General features: G+C 39.6%; 1 protein-coding gene across 1 annotated transcript in view; it reads right to left on the reverse strand.

Moving 5' to 3' along the window:
• Positions 1-20,363, reverse strand: part of SHROOM3 (shroom family member 3) — a 136,937-nt gene that overhangs the window by 103,683 nt on the left and 12,891 nt on the right. The window lies entirely within an intron of this gene.

The raw sequence follows: 20,363 nt of genomic DNA on the forward strand, positions 1-20,363 counted from the left end.
AATACAGCAAACCGTTCTGAGAACGGTTTCAAGAAAAAGGAATCGCAGTGCGGTAAACTGCCGTTCTGATCACGTTCTGATCACGTTTTGATTTCTAATGCGGTAATATCCGTTCCAGGAACGTTTTCATCACGTGATGATATGGAACGTTCTCAGAACGCAGTGCGATAATCTTCAATGACTTGGCCAAAATCACCTTGCCTGTTTGTAGGACCACTGAGGTGTTGGATAATGAGCCAGCATGGTTTGAGTGTTGGACTGCAACTCTGGAAACCAGGGTTCAATTCCCAGCTGGGTCATGAAACCCACTGGATGACCCTGGACAAGTCACATTCTCTCAGCCTCTGGGGAAGACAATGACAAACTTCCTCTGAACAAATCTTTCCAAGAAAACACAATGATAGGATTGCCTTAGGGTTGGAAATGAGTTGAAGGCATACAAGAACAACAATGAGGTATTGGATTTGGATCTACCTGTGACCTAAAGTCATCTATATAGAACCTCTTTGAATGCCCCTCCATCTGGAGCTAAGAGCATGGCTACCACAAAGATGGCCTTGAATCCCATCTCTTGGAGAAAGGCAGGGTATAAATAAACCAATGCAATGCAATGCAGTGCAATACACACAACGACATACTTTCTTGAGGGACATTTGCCTGGCACCAATATTATTTTCTTCCTCTCACGAAATTAAGATTTTCTTCTTTGACACTTTTGCTGTCTGATTCACTATTCCATGCTGGTGTTTTCAAAGTTCTGCCTTATTTCTTAGGCTGGATAGCTCCTCATAATTTTGCTATCCCAACAGGCCAAACAGCTTCCAATTCTGGAAACATAGCAGTTCAAATTGATGTCAGGTGCAGTGTGTCATTTTTTCTCTGCTTATCATGTGTTCCCACCACCAAACAGGCCAAACAGCTTCCAATTTTAGAAAATGGGGAAAGCAGAGTTTGCATTTTTATAAGTCTGTGCTGCAAATGGAACAGTGTTACTATTCCTTGTATATTCCAGCCCAGTTTAATTGCCTAAAATGTGCAGGTGTCTGATACTTGTTTTATACACTTTATGACTGCTCCCCAAAAAGCAAAAATCCCAAGTTTGTTAGCTAACATTGCCTTGAACAAACTCCCTGCCTGAACCAGAAGCAGGAATTACAGTTGTCCTTGTGTGATAAAATCTAACAAATGCCCTATACTGTGTAAAACCAGCTGAAACCAGCAGGTATTTAGTTATGCATTTTCTTGCAGTTACAAAATAGCTACAAAATCTTTGGGCAATTAAGAGCAAGCATCACCTTGGACTTTCCCATCTTGTATTACCTGATAATGGTTATAATAAGCAGAAATTCTCAGTGAAGATTCTAACAGTAGCATCTGTACTGCTCTGTTGTTGTCTACATACTAAGCCATACTCGATTCTTAAAATGCTGGGTTCATACATGAAAGCCTTGAACCCAATTCCAGGTATATGGTGGCCTACAGGGGTTACTTAAGCAAAAGGGAAACGCACTCTGCCCTTGCTTTTTTTCTTATACTTTTAGAGGCTGATTTCTACATGTGTTGTATGAGTTCATAATTTCAAGTCTAATATTGGATTGTACGTAGTCTGCATAATCATAATACACTCTACAGTGGGCTACCTTTGTACCAATTTGGGAAACTTCCATTAGTTCAAAACACAGATTGACTGATGGTACATCTAGGAATGAGCATAATATTAAAATCATCCCACTGGCTTCCAGTTAGTTTCCAGGCAATGTACAAAGTGTTGGTTATTGCCTTTAAAGCCCTACATGGTTTGGGCCCAGGTTACTTAAAGATTGTCTTCTCCCATATAATCTGCTCTGTACACTCAGGTCCTCTGTGGGACACTAGCTTCAACTGGCCTGTACTAAACTGCCAACTGTCACCCAGAGGACATTTCCATCTGCCGCCCCTAATCTGTGGAATGACCTGCTGGGAGAGATTCAATAGCTGAATATGATGTCTGAATTTAAAAACAGTATTGAAGACCTTTCTCTTGCAGCAAGCCTATCAAGTCAATTTTAAATAATGAATTTTAAATTTAGATCTTTTAATTTTATCTCAGATGATTCTAATGTGTCCTATGTTTATGTGTTTTAACTTAATGTGTTTAAATGGTTTTATGCATTTTAATCTGTGTTGTACTCTGCCTCAAGCCTTGGGGAGAGGAGGATAAGAACATAAAATTATTATTATTGGTATTATGACTACTATAACTACTACTGCTACTATCCTGTGAAGTTGTTGGGAAGATCATGTAAAGAGCTGGATTTAAGTTTTTCACATACTGGTTCTGTATGGCATTCATTTTCTGTACAAAGTAGTATGTTTGCTAGAATCCAGTAAAGTTAATTTTTGGATGACAACTTCCAGGATTCCCCAGTTCTGTTGGCTGTGGAATTCTGAGAGTTGTCCAAAAGAGCATTTTTTCATGGTTTTGACATAATGCTAAAAGTTCCTTTGAGTCTTTGGCATGTTAAATGTGTACATGAGTACGTGGAAAAGTAAGAGACACGGGAAAGTTACTTTTTGGGAATTTAACTGGACGATTTTGAGAGTTGTAGTTGTAGTCCAAAAATTAAATTAGACATTCTACATATTTAATGAAAGCTGAAAGCTCCTTGGAGCATGTGCTATATGTGGCATGTGCCTATTTTGATAGCTGAGGATGAAATTAGGAAGCAGACATTTTAAAATGGACTGTCCAGCTCAGCCAAGTAAGTTTTATATTTGGATTATGGGTGTGAGAAATGCAAAATGTATGTGTGAGGCTGGCTGCCAGCTGTAATTTTTCTGATATGCCTACAGCTGTGTCACTTGTAAAAATAAATGGTGTGCCAAAGCCTTCATTTGTTGTAACCAGCTGGCTTTCTCCAGATCATTTTCAACTTCATTGGGATTTCCTAGCTACTGGCAACTAAAGTGTACTGCCCAAGAACTAAAAGAACTTAAAATGAAAATAAGTTCAACAATAATCTTGGCAAGATGTTCAAATTAATGTATATCTGTTTGTTGGATTTATATCCCACCTTTCTCCCAAAATGGGATTTATATTCCGCCTGGTTCCTAAAATAGTATTACCAACTCTGAGCTGTCTTGCAAGCATTCACATCTGTCAGGTTTGCCAAAGTTCCTTTATGGGGTACTTATATTTTTATGCCATCCTTCCCCTTCCCCTTCCCCCATTTTATTCTCACACAAGCCTGTGTGTAAGTGAAGGCCGTGAAAGACTAATGAGTAAGGGGTCATTAAGGAGGTTGCTTGGCTAAGTAGGATTTTGAACCTGAATCTTTCCGGCTGAAGAAGAAAACAGTACCTAACCTCCCATACTGGCTTTTGCAAAAGCAAACGAGGCCTAGATTATGAATGAACAAGATGAACCAATATTTTTACCTACTATTCAGTTTTAAAACATTAACCCCATTTGCCATCCCAGGAGAAATCAAATGACCTCTTCTTTTCAATAATTAGTATTTTGCCACAAATCTTCTGCAGAGGTGCTTTCGAAAATGTGCCTTGACATAATGTTGAAAAACAAGATCAAGTAACCGGAGGTGGACTTTTCTCTGTTCCTGCTTGCAGCAATCCAGTATGTTTGCTTGAAGCTAAATTATAAGCTGTCTAGGTGAAATATTGCAGAGAAGTATTTATCTACTCAGTACCTCTGCTTGGTAAGATAGTTATTATAGAAATAATTTGCTGGAGGTGTCTTGCATGGTTGAACTCCAGTCTGACTTGGAATCTAAAGCTTTGCTCATAAGAAACCACCCTTTTACTTATAGGGTTGCCAAATTGTTTTTGACAGAATCCTTGTGCTTTTAACTCTCAGACATTTTCAGCAGTAGATTTAAGGTTTTGAAATCAGAGGAGGAAAGGGTCCTGTAATCAGAGAACTGAAGACTTGCAGGCGATTCTGTCATTCAGCCTAACTCATGGTTAATGTAGGAAAACCACAACTAAAATATCTCAGGTTTATGGCCATTCAACCTTTGTTTAAAAACCTCCAGATGCCAAGGCAATCTTCCTACTGTTTACCATCTTTAACTACCAGCATGCTCTTCCCAACATTCAGTCAAAATCTCTATTCTTGTACTTTTAATCAATTTGGTTTGGGACCTGCTCTCTGAAACAAAGTTACTCCAACCTCTTGCTAATATATCTCAATATGGCTTTCATATCCTCTCTCAGTTTTCTGTATTCTAAGCAAAACATGTCCAGATCCCACACCCATTCCGCATAGCTTCCAGATTGGTTCCCATTTTGTATTGGAGTCCAGTCTGATTTTCAGCATATATTTTGACAGCAGTACAGTTGTGCTCTCCTGGACATGTTCGTTAGACAAATTTCCTTTCCCATCCCCAACCATACAGCAGTTAACCATTTCACCTGGGGAAGATTGGGTTGTACAACACGGGGAGTGATTTGTTCAGTTTTCATCTTCATGCAGAGTTGTCTTATTTTGCACTTTCAAATCAATACACAAACACAAATTTAGTTATACTTTGGAATTCATACTTCTCTGAATGTTGTAACAGAGTTCTCCAATTAAAAATGTATACAAACAAGTTTACATTGTGTGGAAGCACACTCAAAGATAATATATAAATGCATCGGATTAGGAAATCTGCTTTCAAAATATGTGCATTTGGAAAAGTTCAGAAAAAAATGAATGTCTTAAGAGGAAATGACCACAAAAACTGATACTGGAAAAAAATTCTAAGGTTCAGGGCCATTCCTCACTGCACAATTAAAGTGCTATGATCTCACTGTAGCTTTCACAGCAATGGCTTGCATTTTGTAGTTTGGTGAGACACCAGAGCTTTGTGACTGAGAATTCTAAATGTATGTCTGTGTGCCTTCAAGTGTTGCTGATTTATGGTGATCCTAAGGGGAATTGGTCACAGAGTCTTCTTGACAAAATTTGTTCAGGCAGGATTTGCCATTGCCTTCCTCAATGGTTGACAGAGTATGATTTGCCCAAGGTCACCCAGTGGATCTCAACCCCTCAAAAACTAAAAATCCCATTATTCCATAGGATGTTGCCATGACAATTAAGTTGAATATAGTGCTATAACTGGGTAATGTTAAAGAGCCCTGGGATGAAATAAATGTAAAACCTGACAAATTCTCAAAGTTCAAAATGAATTTTATTAGAAACTGCAGAAATCGGAAACAGGAGAGAAGCAAAACAGGCAGATTGGAAAAGTGTGCATATTGCATTTGCATGCACTCTTATGAACATGACGGGCCACAGTGGAAATGCTCTGCCAATTGTATGAATTTTTAAGGAAGCCAATAGGAGGATATGTCCAGTTCAGGGCAATGTCCAGTTCAGGGCAATAACAGAGGTCAAAAGGGCTTTACCTTTTTGTGTCGCATTAAGGGCCTAATCCAGATGGGGACTCACAATGCTATTTACTTTTTTAAAACAGGCAAGCTGTTGCTAATTACATGAATGATATCATGTCCAGTTTGGCCATTTTGTACAAGTAAGCAGACTTAACAGCATTTGGTTTTGCAATAAGAGTCCAAAGTCCACCAACTGGAGCCAGGTGCAAAACAATGGTATAGATGCAAAGCCACCTGCAAAATGATGGCTAGGGTGTTAAACCAGTCACACATTGTACACGTTAGGGATCTAAGATGACCGGCACACATAAAGTACAAACCTACACCTGAACACTACATCTGTACCTGGAAACCACCTATTTGAACAGAAAACTCAAAATCTGGCCACCAGAGCTGCATAGATATTATTGTCAAAGCACAATGTTCTGATTTTACCATTGAGGAATGTGGAGCCTGAGAGACAGCAATTAGTACAGCATTTATTGATTTTTGCTTGCAGTTTTATTTGCTGTAGTTAAATATGTTAGAAGAAACCTTTGCCAATCTACAGCAATCCATACACACATTTACCTTCCGACTAGCACTTCAATTATGGGCATGGAGAAGAGAAGGCAAGGAGCCCTTAAGAAAATCTATAAACCCCCTCCCTTTTAGTGAACTCATGTATTCTTCTAACATCATTAACTAACGAAGGGTTGCCATAAGAAGTAAGGGTTAAAAATGAAGTAAGAGCTGGCTTTTATGATAGTATCATTGGCTCTGGTGTGCCATTTGGATTCGTTTGTTAATTACCCTGAACAATAACAAATCCAACTGTTGAAAAACATTTCCCATCACTACATCTCCATGGTGGGAACAGACTGAGCTGTTGGATTTCTGCCTGTCAGGCAACCATTAAAGTCCAAGGATCTTTGCCAGGAAGGAAGGCAAAAAGCCACACAGAACCCTAATTGTCACTTTTTATCAGGCAAAAGGTGGTGGTGGTGGGAGACCATAAAGGGTTTTATTTTTAATAAATAATAATAATAATTATTATTATTATTTATATACTGCTTTTCCGTAGCAATCAAAGTGGTTCACACTGCTATCATCCCTGCACCTTGGTTCTAGGGGGAAATTCTCACCCCCCCCCCTCTTTCTGTTTCATGAAATAAAGACCAAAGGGTGAAGTGGATACCACAAAGCTGATCCTCTGCTTTGACGCCAAGCCAGCACCTCCTCTAGTGCTGGCAAACAAAGAATGTGCCCAAGATGGCACCAAGCATTGTACTAAGAAAAGTCATAGTCCATATTTTGCATGTAGAAGGTCCCAGATTCAGGCCTCAGCATCGCCAGCTAAAAGGATCACATAGTTAGTAGGTGATGGGAACGTATCTTATCTGAGGCCCTCAAAAGTCACTGCCAGTCAGAGGTACAAATAGACTTGATACATGATTCCTATGCATGAAGGTTTCCGCGATAGGTTACTCTTGGGCAGTACAACAAGATGGCTTACACACGAAAACTACAACACCAATCAGACACCAGCACTGCTGGAAATGGTTTCCCTTATACTAAAATTGATCCTGACACCTTGATTTGGTGATACCATTTCAAACATACACACATACACAGCTCCCAGGCATTGCTAAGGGTCTTTATGGTGAATGAAGACTATGGCCTTCCACCCATCCATGAAACTCACTGGGTGGCATTGGACCAGTCATTCTCTCCATCTGACTGACTTCACAGGGTTTTTACAGTGATGATAAAGTGGGGAAGGGAACAAGGTGTGCTGCTTTGAGCTGACAGAAATGTAATTTACATACCCACCAACATTTTGCACATGAAAACCAGGACAAGCAACCTCACAGTTATTACTGAGGAAGAAAGTGCAAGCTAGGAGAGACTGCAGCAGTTTGTTTTTGCCTAGGTCTTCAGGAAGGGAAAGATTCTGCCCCCCTTCCTCTCCTCCTCCTGAGTTAATGGAATGCAAACTACTTTTGCACCTTGAACTCAGTTTGCAGCAACTGACGGAAGCTGAAGGTAATGGGGGAACAGGGCAAGGAAGATGAGAGAGAAAGTGTGATATTTTAAAAGCAGTTGGAAAAACAGGAATAGCAGAGGAATAATCAGGATCATCCCAGCCACATCAGGACAGTTGGAAAGTATGAATTTAGCAATCTATCAATCACTTGGTGGCTGGATGGTCAGATGATCTCTAGTTTTATTTCCAGAATCTTGCACTGGGGTCCCAACCAGCAAGGGACAGGTAGTAAGACAATTAAAGCCAGTAAAAACAAACCAACAAAACCATTGTACTCAAAGCCCTGAGATTAAACCAGCTTGAAATGTCCCCCCCCCCCAACAAGAAATATATAAAAACTAGGGAGAAATTGGGATCCACATTCATCACATGTGTCTTCTGTTGTTGGCACATGCTGTAATTTGGTAAGAAAATATTGTTTCCCATCAAGAGAAGACTTTTTTAAAAGGCTGCTAAGAGTAGTATAAATTAAATTTATAGAGAAAACCAAAAGTCTCAGATTCCTAATCACAGTATTTCTCTTTCTTTCTCTGTCTCTTTGGATTTTTTGCTCCCCCACCCCAAAAAAATGTTTCCTACACAGAATTGTTGGCATTTTTTCTCTCCCCCCCCTTAAGTTTCATCCATTTATTTGAATGTTTTAATCTTCTCTAAGGTTAAGCAGAGGTTACTAGGATATCAAGTATTGCATGCTTCCCTTTTTGTTGCATATATACATGGAAGAATCCCACTGATTTCAGTTCTAAGGCACATGCTTAATTAGCCTTACAAAAATGTTCTCTCACATCTCCTCAAGAGTGGAATAAAACTGTCACACACACACACACACACACACACAATGTTTCACAGGTGACATCCATATAATTTTGTGCACACTGGCATTAGAAGCATAGGTTGGAATGGTTACTTTGCACTACAGCTCCCAGAATCCCATAGCCAGTTGGTGAATTCTATTATTATAGTCTCAAAGGGTAGTGTTTCAATGCTCTCTTTATACCAATCAGCTATGGAATGGGTACATCAAGCCAGCTGAATAATATGTTTCCAAGCTACTATTAAAGGAGAAATTAGCACAACTCCTCTAATAGCCATGCAAGAATGATAGAGGCAGTAATGTTCTTTCTGAATTGTGGAGCCATCCCCACAAATTGTGGACCATTCAGTCCATAAAGGTATTGACTGGTAGGGGGAGGAAGAGCTCACTTGCCTCTGGATCCTGTCCCTTTCTGGAATGTAAATCCATCTGGGTTATTTTACAAACTTCAGTCATACTATTCTGGCCATGGTTTGAGTATCCTTGCATTGGCATTTAGTATAGAGAATAAAGACAAAAATAATGACCACAGATGATTTAAGTGACTGTAGATGATGAAGGCATTGAAATAAGTAAAGATTTCCCACACCTTGGCTCAGTCATTAATCAAAATGGAGGCTGCAGTCAAGACATCAGAAACAGACTGGGACTTGAAAGGGCAGCTATGAAGGAACTAGACAAGCTGTTCAGGTATAAATGATATCTTTGAATACCAAAGTCAGGATCATCCATGCCATTGTATTTCCAATTTCTATGTAAAAGCTGAACAGTGGCGAGAGCTGATAAGAAGAAAATCAACTCACTTGAAATGTGGTGCTGTAGGAGCAAGACAAATAAATAGTCCAAGAACAAGTCAAGCCTGAATTCTCCCAAGAGGCGAAAATGACTAAACTGAGACTATATGCAAAGGGAACTTGTAGCACCTTTGAGTCTAACTGAAAGAAAGAAGCTGGTAGCGTGAGCTTTCATCAACTTGAGTCTACAGAAGCTCAAGTTACCAGTTTCTTTCTTTCTTTGTGGTCTACAAAAGCTCATGCTGCCAGCTTCTTTCTTTCAGTTAGTCTCAAAGGTGCTATAAGATCCCTTTGCATACTGATTTTCTGATTTTCCAGACTAGCACAGCTATGTCTTTGAATTCTATTAAACTGAGACTGTTGTACTTTGGGCATATCATGAGAAGACATGACTCACTAGAAAAGACAACAATGCTTGGTAAAGTAGAAGGCAGAAGGAAAAAAGGTAGACTGCATCACAGATGGGCTCAATGAAAGAAGCCATGGCCCTGAATTTGCAAGATCTGAGCTGGGCAGTTGATGGCCAGGGATTGGAAGTCTCGTGTTTATAGGGTCAGCATAAATCAAAGTTGACTCGACAGCAATTAACAACAAGACAGTATGAGGACCATGTGATACAGTGATTTGATTAGAAGTTTAAGAAATCAGGGTTTAAAATACAAAGAAAAAGCCATCAGTGATACCTTTTTTGGCCAACCGAAATGCACAATATGTACTTGTTAAATGGCCAACATAGCTACCCCTGAATGTTTGCAGGATATTAAATGTTATTCACTCATGGAAATCCATGGATTTTGGGCAGTTTCTTAGCCCTAGAGGAAGACAGTGACAAAACTCCTCTGAAAAAATCTTGCCAAGACAACTCTAAAATAGACTTGCCATGAGTTAGAGTGACTTGAAGACACATAACAACAAAACAGATAGGGAGTTAAACTTGGACATGTCTCTTTTCTTGGATGGTCACAACTGGAACCATTTATCTGAATGGACATGCACTTTTTGGCCACTTTGTAATTGCATTTTGCAAAAAGCAAAGAAAAGATCAAATTGAAACTTACCTTCAATTCTTCTACTATTTAATAGATTTCCCTGAAATTCTACCATTCACCTCGCCACCTCCCACATCTTTTGTGCTCAGGCCAATGGAAGAAGTTACTGTTAAAGACTACCTTCTTCCAAAGAAGTCATCCTTATTAAAGCAGCTTCTGTCTTATTCCAAAACCAATTTCCTCTTTTCCTTCTCAAGCCTAGCCATTTCTGCTTTACAGCCAGGCCTTGCAATTTCACATCTGCTGCCAAGAGTCATTGCGCAGCCTGGTCCAAATTTACGGTAGCTGGGCAGCTTCACCGGCAAGAGCGCCAACGGTGATATAAATAACCACTGCAAGGCAATCTTCTTTTCACAAGGATCTGACATTATACTTTGGAAGACAGATCTAATCTTTTCTGTTGCTCTGGGGTTTTTGTTTCTCCTGCTTCATAGCTGTGAACCTAAAGTAACCCATCTCCCCCCTGTCCCTGTTTGGTGGCTTGTGATAAATGACAAAGCTCAAAGGCAAAATATTCCCCTAGATCTCCTGTTCTCCTTGCCAGTTCAGGCCATTCTAGTGGATGATTTGCACACCTTTGGCTGCGACCCACCAAGCAAGGCTGCTTTCACAAGGCTCCCTGATTTATTTCAATGCGGCATGTGTGGGGACAAGGGAATCTCACGTCCTTCTGCGCCCTTCAGATTTATTTCATGAAATTTATACCTTGTGCCCGGGAGGAGCAATAGCTCAGCAGAGGAGCACATGCTTTGCATGCTAAAAATCATCTGGTTCAGTCCCTGGCATGCACAGTTTAAAGGATTTTAGGCTTGGAACATCCTTAGACAGTCCTGAATGAGGTCTATCTTTATTGTTATTTGTTTGTTATTTGTTTTGAAGTCTTTCTGACTTATGCTAATCCTAAACTGAACCTATCACAGGGTTTTCTTGGCAAGAGGCAGTTTGCCATTGCCTTCCTCTAAGCAGTGGCGTCACCTGGTGCAGTAACTCATGGTGTCAACCCTCCACCATTGACCTCCTCCAATATCACACCATACAGAATCCTTAGTAATGTTTTTTGTTTTAATGTTACTCATAAATCCTAATCCCCATATATCACTGAATGCAATGGCAATAGTTGTGACGTAAACAACTACCAAAATTAAAATTATACTTTTAAATCACAATATCATTGGCACAGATTAAATGTATTCACACGTACATATTTAAAGTGAAAATTTGGTAAGATGTGATGTTTTAAAAGAATTTTTTAAAAAAAGTATTTAATTTAAAATTTTATTTTTAAGAAAACTTATGCGTCTCCTTTTTCCTCCCACTGAGCCTCACCATATGCACACGATCTCTTTCACTGAGCGCCAACATTTTAAAGGAATGCAGGTAAATGGTACAGCCCAATTCTGCCAAAAAGTAGATGTTTGGGAAACAGTGGAGTCACCCCACCTTAGCAATAGCAATAGCAAGTACATTTCTGTACTGCTTATCATTGCACTTAAGCACTTAAACACTCCCTAAGTGGTTTACAAAGTGTAAAGTCAACCATACCAACTTGAACATATGCAGTTTAATCTGAAACCCAGTGGATTTCCATGGCCAAGCAGGGACTTGAACCCTGGTCTCATGGAATCCGAGTCCAACACTCAAACCACTACACCACACTGGCGCTCCAGCAGAACAAACACTTTGAAATTAAAAGGTTTCAGACTCAGCCTCCCAAGATTTCCAGTTGTTGTTGTTTTTTTGGTTAAAAAAAAGATCTCAGGTAACAGGATAACGGAGAGCCACTATTAGTCAAGAATAAATAGTATTTGACTAAATAGGCTTCTCACAGCTGATCTGGAGAAATTCACTGAATGCCGGCCAGGGGTCAGAGCTGAGAAAGCAAGCAAAGTCAGGAAAGATTTTAATTGCCCAAACATAGCACCAGCCCATGAGACCATATAATATCCGACTTAAAGGAGCTACTCTGGCTGCCAATATATTTCTGATCTGAATTCAAGGTGCTGGTGGTGGCATTCCAAGCCCTGAATGCCTACTTACTTACTTCTCCCAATATAGGTTGCTTCCAACAAATTAAAACACAATGTACCTAAACCTCATCATGCACACGTTAAAAACAAGTCAATAAACGATTCTGTCAAAAACACATACTTAAAGTAGCTTAAAACATGTCACGTTCCATTCAGTTAAATTTAATGACTTATAACCATAGGTAGTCACAATATAAAACAAAAGCTTGTATAAATATCAAACATTTAAAATATAAAAATATATAAGGTATAATATGAAATTTCAAATATGATTTCTTTTGCAACCAACCATTCAGTAAGAATTAAATGTACAGGATATATAAAATAAAGGTACAGTTGGCCCTCCTTATCCATGGATATTTTTATCCATGGATTCAAGCATCCACGGCTTGAAAATATTCCCCAAAATATATAAATTCCAGTAAGCAAACCTGGATTTTGCCATTTTATATAAAAGGCACCATTTTACTGTGCCACTGTATATAGTGGGATTTGAGCATCCATGCATTTTGTTATCCATGCAGGATTCTGGAACTAAATCCCAGCGGATACCAAGGGCCAAGTGTTAAAAAAGAGAAATAGATAAAACTACAGTACTCCACATCAAAATATTCTTCTTCCACATAAGATAAGAGCCAAAGGTTTCCATAAATGAAAGTTCTTGGCTTGCCAGTGGAAGGAAAACAGAGGGTAAGCCACCTAAACCACCCATGGGAAAGTTTCTCAGGCTAGGAGCAGCTTGGGACCTTGATACTTGAAGAAGTGCTTCTACCTATGTGTGTGTGTGTGCGTGCGTGTGTGTGTGTGTCCATATGTGTCCTCAGAACTGTCCTACAGGGATCAGCAATACACTATGAGAGGACGCAGGAGACAGCTTCCTCTTCTGTGGCATCTGAATTGTGGAATATCTTCCCAATTGGTTGAAATGCCCAACTGGTGGTGATGGTAGTATCATTCTGATATGATTTTCATACCCTTCAACTATCCTGATTTGACAGGGATGGTACTGATTAATCTTCTGTCCTCCCACTTTTTCAACTGCTTATAAAATGCCCCCGTTTTTCTCTCTTCCTTCCACAGGGGCCTTGTTTCTGTTCTCTGCAGCATTCCTTGCTTGCAGGACATGTCATCTTGGAAGACTTCATTCGGCAGTTGCATAGACTTCTGCTGCTTTGGACAGCTCACTGGTTTTTAAGGTTTTTCCGGGTCATCCCTGGTTGTTGCAATTGTGTCACAATTGCAAAATGAAAAGACAAATGTTTTAGGTTTAACTTACAACATTGTAATTGACTATGGATGCCAACCACAATATTGTATGTGTGCACACATGTGTGGCTTCAAGTCATCTGTCGATTTGTGGCAGCCCATGAATTTCATAGGATTTTCATAGGCAAGGAATGCTCAGAAGTGGTTTTGCCAGTTCCTTCCTCTGAATTATAGCCTATATCACCTCTGTTATGCATTGGTGGTCTCTCACCTAAGAACTATCCAGGGCTGATCTTGCTTAGCTTCCAAGAGCAGATGGAATCTGACGCCTTTATGGTATTTAGGCCAACTAACCACAACATTACATGCTATAATATATACAAGTATACATCACTTGACAAAGTAGATGGGTACTTTAATAGAAAATTTGATACCAGAAGCAGAATAGGAATGGGTTCCTACACAACCAAAAAGAAAAGTTCAACGTGTTTCAGAAACTATTTATCCAAAGTTAACCATATGTGCATGTGAGATGAAGCAACCAGGTCAAGTGAGTCTTTCATAAGTAAAGAAAAAACCATTCTGAACCTTCTGGAGAGCATCTGCAAGCCTTTCCCAAAATTCATCCATGGCTGATTTTTTTTTTCTTTCACCAGCCTCCAGGTTTCTTACACTTGCTTTTTCAGTGGCCAGATCCATCCTTTCTATGTTGGTGATAGGCAGAGAGGCAAGCTTTCCTGCTGTTCCCTTTTTGCTCTGTTTTGCTTCTCACGCATGCTCATGAATAATAATAACAACAACAACAACAACAATAATTTAAAAAATTTAAAATTTGTATCCCGCTTTTCTCCCAAAATTGGGACCCTAAGCAGCTTACAGTCTAAAAACGTACAATTAGAAACTTAGAAACATACAACTAAAAACTTACAAAAGTGACAATTAAAATAAAATGAATTAAATATATATGTTTTAAATTTTATATTTGTGATTTTTAATTTTTTTTATTATTTCAGTTGTACGATTTTAATTGTTGTAATTTAATGTGTTTTATTTTATATAAGTTGTTAGCTGCCTTGAGTCCCACTTTGGGAGAAAGGCAGGATAAAAATAAAATAAAGTAAAAATAAGAAACAGAATTATGGAACCAGCTACTGTATACATTGTTTGTTGTTGAGGATATAAATGTATGCAAACAAGCAAACAAAATCTATTTTAAAAAATTATATGGGCTGTTTTTCAGCAGTTTATAAGATTATAGCAGTGAATGTGTTCCATCCAAAGTGCTCTAACCAAAAAAGGAAAAAGACTCATCTTGCCTTCCAAAAAATCTACACACCACACCACACACACACACACACACACACACACACACACACACACAAATTAATAAACACCCCATGCTTAAACAGTAAGATTAGTCGCCTGAGCCCTCCCCTGATCTCTATTGCAATTTGCTGAAGGCTTTTCCCCACCTGTTCATGCAGTAGCCTGCCATGCATATTAGTGTCCTAGCCATAACATTTCCTTTAAAAGAAAATCAAATCCAGACACTTCCTTTTGCAGAACATTTAATCTCACAATGGATCTATTATTAGATAACAGCCAGGACTCAAATGTAGTCAGGGACACTTAGCACCTGATAAAACAGTTGGGGGGGGGGGCAGAACAGAAGGAATGTGTTGCACTGACACTTTGTGTTTAGGCAACAGCCAACAAAGGAACAATTAAGCCATGGCCATGGTATTTAAAGCAAGGGATTTGTTTGTAGTTTGGGCTGTGGTAATGGTAATACAGGGATTGGGAACCTCCAACCAAGTTCATTAGCCCACAGGGCTTCAAGAAACCTCTACCAACCCAAAGCTCAACCCATCACAAAGAGGGAAAGAGAGCAAAGTTATTACATTTTCTCGCTGGTCTTGACTCTAAAGACCTGGGTTCGAATCCTGGCTGGGCCATGTAAACTCCACTGGGTGAACATGGGCAAGTCACAATCTCTCAACTGAGGAGCATGGCAATGGCAACCCCCCCTGAACACATCTTTGCCATGAAGACCACACGTTTAGTACTTTAGGATTGCCATAAATTGGAAATGACTTGACAGCACACAACATCATCCATCCATCTGATGTTGATGCTTTCATTCAACAGTGTTTGCACAATAATTAAATTCATTTCAAAGATAATACAACCAAACTCACACCTTCATCCAACGGACCCATACTCCAATAATTAAGGAATACAAGGCAGTTATCTTCAGCTATTCCAAGGGCTATTCCACCATGTCTTGCAGGTAAATATGAGCATACAGAGCTGTATTTTTTTGTTTGTTTGTTTTCAGTGCTCTGCTGATGGTATCTATGGAGCTTGCCACCAGTAAAATATGGACTTAGTTACCATTTAGCCCATATCATCACTTTGGCATTATTAGGGATCTGATTCTTGCTTCAGCAATATAACTATGGGGTTTAGCTGTAGTTCCTAGCCTGTAACAGTTTTAATATTGCTGATCACATTAATACCAATAATTTTAGGCCAAAAAGCAAATGCACCACAAATGAACAAAGGTACTACTCTGGCTGCCATGTCTCCAATACCAGTTTGAAGCTGCAGGGAACATTTTAGATAGTCTAAAAGTTGTCTACCACACAGGTAGAATTTTAAAGAGAGTTTCTCATGACTTTCCATCCAGTATTTTTTTAACATGGGTTCAGACAAAAGTATCTCATTGATTTCAATGGGAGGTGAGCAAAACTAGGGCGTGTTACAGACCGCCCCTTTGGGGCGGCCTGTAGGCGCGCCTTTCCTCGGTGTATTGGGGCCTCAGTGGTCAGAACGGCAGCCGCTGAGGCCCCGATCCACCGCTTTCCGGGCCACGGGGAAGCGGCAAAAGGCCGCTTCCCCGCAGCCTGGAAAGGGGTGTCCTTGGGGCTTCAAGCCCCAAGGACACCCCAGAGCGGCCGGGAGGAGGAGAAAGGGGCCGCTTGGCCCCTTTCTCCCTTGCGTTGCTGGGCACAGCCGTCTGAAGGCTGCGCCCAGCGATGCAAACCAGGAAGGAGCTCTGAAACGGAGTTCTTTCCTGCTCCACGCAAAGGGCTCATTAAGCGCCCTCGTGCGGAGCAACAACGTCACATCCGCACCGCCCCGTATAGAGGCGGCGTGGTCGTGACGTCATGGCGGCCCCCATGTGGAAAGGGCGCCGCCATTTTGTACGGACTCAGTCCATACTAGGGTTAGGGGGGTGCGGAAGCACCGCCCCTTCCTAACCCTAGTATGGACTGAGTCCGTACTTAAAGGCCTGTTTGTAATGGGCCTAGTTTTCTCTAGCTTTTTTTTAAACCTGGATTTACCCATGACCTCAAAAAGAGTTCTGTGTAAACTTCAGGATGACTGAAACAATTATAGAAGTTGCCCCCATAAATATAATCACTGTATTGTGAAAGCTTTTGTTCTCTGAGACTAAGGAATTATCAACTCCAAAAGCCATAGACAAGGAAGTAGTAACCAACGAAAGAGTCACTCCCTGTGAAATCAAATACTACAAGAATGAGAAAGGAGGGAAAAAAGGAATCCAACTAAGGTTGGGTGAGTAAACAGCTTGGGGAAATTCCAGCAGTTAATGAGTGTGGATTATAATACTAGATTCCTGGCTATCAATAAAACTCTCAATAGCTGATCTGCAAAGCAATATGATAATGTAATACAAGAGATAGAGAGAGAGATTTCTTTAAAAGCGGCTCCTTTTGTCTGGAATAAAAAGCGGCTTCTTTTGTCTGGTATAAAAGGCTATTATATATCTAACATCAACAGCAGTGAGAGACAACTAAAACTGAAAAAGGGTGTAGCAAAATTTTATGGTGTCACAATGAAAACTAAACGTACTCAGTGACTGTTACTGGAGAAGCCACTGAACTCTGGGAGAGAAAAAACTTATGGTTGCAGCACTGATGGAAACTAGAAAAAGAAAGGCACCCAAGGAGCCAGACAAACAGAAAGAGATATAAAAAGATGAGGAAGACTTGGAAGAGCAGCTATGAAGGAACTAAATCAGTTTCTGAAATGTAAAGATATATAATGGAATACTGAAGTTAGGAATATCCATGCCATTGTATTTCCCATATTTCTATGTATGGTTGTGAAAACTGGACAGTGAAGAAAGCTGATCAGAAGAAAATCAACTTGTTTGAAATGTGCTGCTAAAGAAGAGTTCAATGGATATTAAAAAGATATTTGAAAGAAAACTATTAGAAAGACAAATAAATGGGTCCTAGAACAAATCAAGCCTGAACTCTCCTTAGAAGTCAAGATGACTAAACTGATCCTGTTGTACATTGGCCATATCATGAGAAGACACGACTGAGTAGAAAAGCCAATAATAGAAGGCAGTAAGAAAAGAGGAAGACTGTATTCCAGATGGATAGATTCAATCAAATAAGCCACGGCTCTGAGTCTGCAAGACCTTAGCAAAGCTGGTGACATGGAGGTCTCTCAGTCACGAGGCTGCCATAAGTTGAAGTCAATTTGACAGCAGTTAGCCATAATAGTTGGGAGGGCAAAATGAGGGCATTGCCCCTCCAAATTAGAATTATGTCCCTCCAAATGAAATTTTCCTTGATTCCCCAATTTCTAGCATTGCAGAGAGAGAGGCATTTAAAATTGTTCAGGCCCTGAACTCTTATATTTGTTGTGTTCACAATCCCTTGGTAACTTTGCTTGCCCCTTTTGTTTGGATACTTAAACTATTTGCAAACTCTCAACTGAAGTTTTAATGCAATGCATGTAATTTGGCAAATGAAGGAAAACTTCATTGGGGAGTAAAATTTTTATTTGGAGGGGGGCATGATTTCCATCCCTCCATAGTTAAACCCTGCAAATCCTTCTCATTGACTAAGATAGAGAAGAGGGAATCTTACTAGAATGAGCATGATTGAATACTAGGCTAGGTTTATCGCCCAGCACTATATCGTGTCAACAGCCAGCTTGAAAGAAAGAAGTTGGTAGCATGAGCTTTCATTGACTTCCTCAGATGTATGTTTGGTTTCCATGCTCTGCTATTGGAACCAGTAATTCCTACAAGACCTTGTCAAGCGATAAACAAACATGGGAAAATTTATTTCCATATATACCTTCATGGATGACTGACCCTCTAGTGTTTATTCTATATGCCCTGTTAAAAAGGCATCAAGTAGCCTGGGCTACCACCAATCCCTGGATCCCAATAATGTATACTCTCCCCTCTCCATGCTTGCGCTCAATAGAAGGCAGCTTCCTGTGAGTCTGAGATGTTTATAGTACAGCCTTTATGTTTATTAAGTTAAAGATAACTTTTATGTGATGAGAATATTGCTTGGTTCTCAGAATCAAGGGTGAGGCTACCAGGCCTACAGTTTGAAATATTATTTTATCTGACCATGGTCTTAACTTTAGAGGATTAGAGGAGTTGAAAAATTTGAATATTGTAATTGAAAGTAAAAAAAAGGACTATGGAAAAGAAATGATTTTGAGTTCGTCTGGAAAGAATTTATTGAGAAAGCATTGAGAAAAGAAGATGGAAGATTACCTCCCCAAGATGAATTGAAATTCTGGATGGAATATAAGGATGGAAATGGCTCCAGGGAAGAGGGGCACTGAGGGGAAATATGAAATAACTTGTTAAAATGTAATAGAATGTAGGAATATATTCATATATAGAAATATGATATGTATTGTATATATTAAGAATATTAATTAATAAAAATTTATTATATATATATATATATATATATATATAATAGAAAAGATATGAAGGTGGTTGTTGAACTATTTATTAATAAGATTGAACAGTTGAACTGTTTTAGCTATATAGTATTTTGTGGCAAAGTATGGGGAATACCTGTGATTAAAGAATTAATGGACAATTAGATAAGATTTAGGATTAAGAGATACTTAAAACAATGATTGAGTGATTAAAAATATTGTGATCTTTTATTTGTTGTTGATAAAATACAGACAACTAAGTGGAAAATGTATAGAATGAAAGAAGTAAACAGAAGAATAGAATGAAATGAAAGAAATTTTAAAATGCAAGCCTTAAACTGGCAATGGATGAAAGGAAATCCTTTGTTTTGTTTTTGTAATTTGTGGTAAATATACATATGATATAGATTATTTTGTTATTAGCAATATAGATATGCATGTTGATTGCTGAAGAAAGTGTGTTTGTCTATATCAGGGGTAGGCAACCTTTTTGAGCCGGGGGCCGGGTTGGTGTCCCCCAGACCATGGGGGTTGGGATCGAAGCCAAAAAATAAATAATTAAATAATTAAATAATATAGGACAACATTTTCAAATGTAGGACACATTTTTTAAAAAATGGAGGACATGCGGAAAAAATTTGATGATTTTTTAAAAATGTTAATATAAATGCATGTTTCTTAGGCATGATCAAAATGGAGGACATTTGGGCATTATTCCTAGACAGATGGCAGAAATGGACTTCCCTTTCTGGCCAACTCCCCATTCCAAACAGCACATTTGGGCATTGAACATGGCTTTACTTAACATGGCAATCTCTTGCATATTTCAGAGGCTTATTGCATAACCAAACTCTTTGGGTTTCACACTGAACATGGGTTCACATGGCTATGCATATTGAACATGTCAAGGTGGTTTCACAGTTCTTGCACCAAGTGTACTTCTCAGAAGTGTGTACTTGGTCAAGGGACTGTGGTTTTTCTTCACTGCGCATGAGTTTGTAAAAATCACAGCAATTTACATTGGCCGTGCCTCTGAAGCTGGCTCATATCAATATCACCATCACCATCATCATCATCATCGTTAAAACAAAGCAGACCTGTAAAAATGGAATGGAAATCCTCCTCCTCCTCCTCCTCCTGCTCCTCTTCTTCTTCCTCCTCCTCCTCCTTCCTTCCTTCCTTCCTTCCTCCTCCTCCTCCTCCTCGTGCACCTGCGCTGGAGGCCAATGGCCCCCTGCGCCTGCGCTAGAGGTCCCGCGCACTTCTGTGACAGGCCAAAGGCACTGTGGGGCCTTTGGCAGCGGCAGTCAGTGGCAAGACCGACCAGGGGCCGGTCCCAAT

Source organism: Sceloporus undulatus, chromosome 5 (genome assembly GCF_019175285.1).
Source record: "Sceloporus undulatus isolate JIND9_A2432 ecotype Alabama chromosome 5, SceUnd_v1.1, whole genome shotgun sequence".
NCBI classification, from domain to species: domain Eukaryota; kingdom Metazoa; phylum Chordata; class Lepidosauria; order Squamata; family Phrynosomatidae; genus Sceloporus; species Sceloporus undulatus.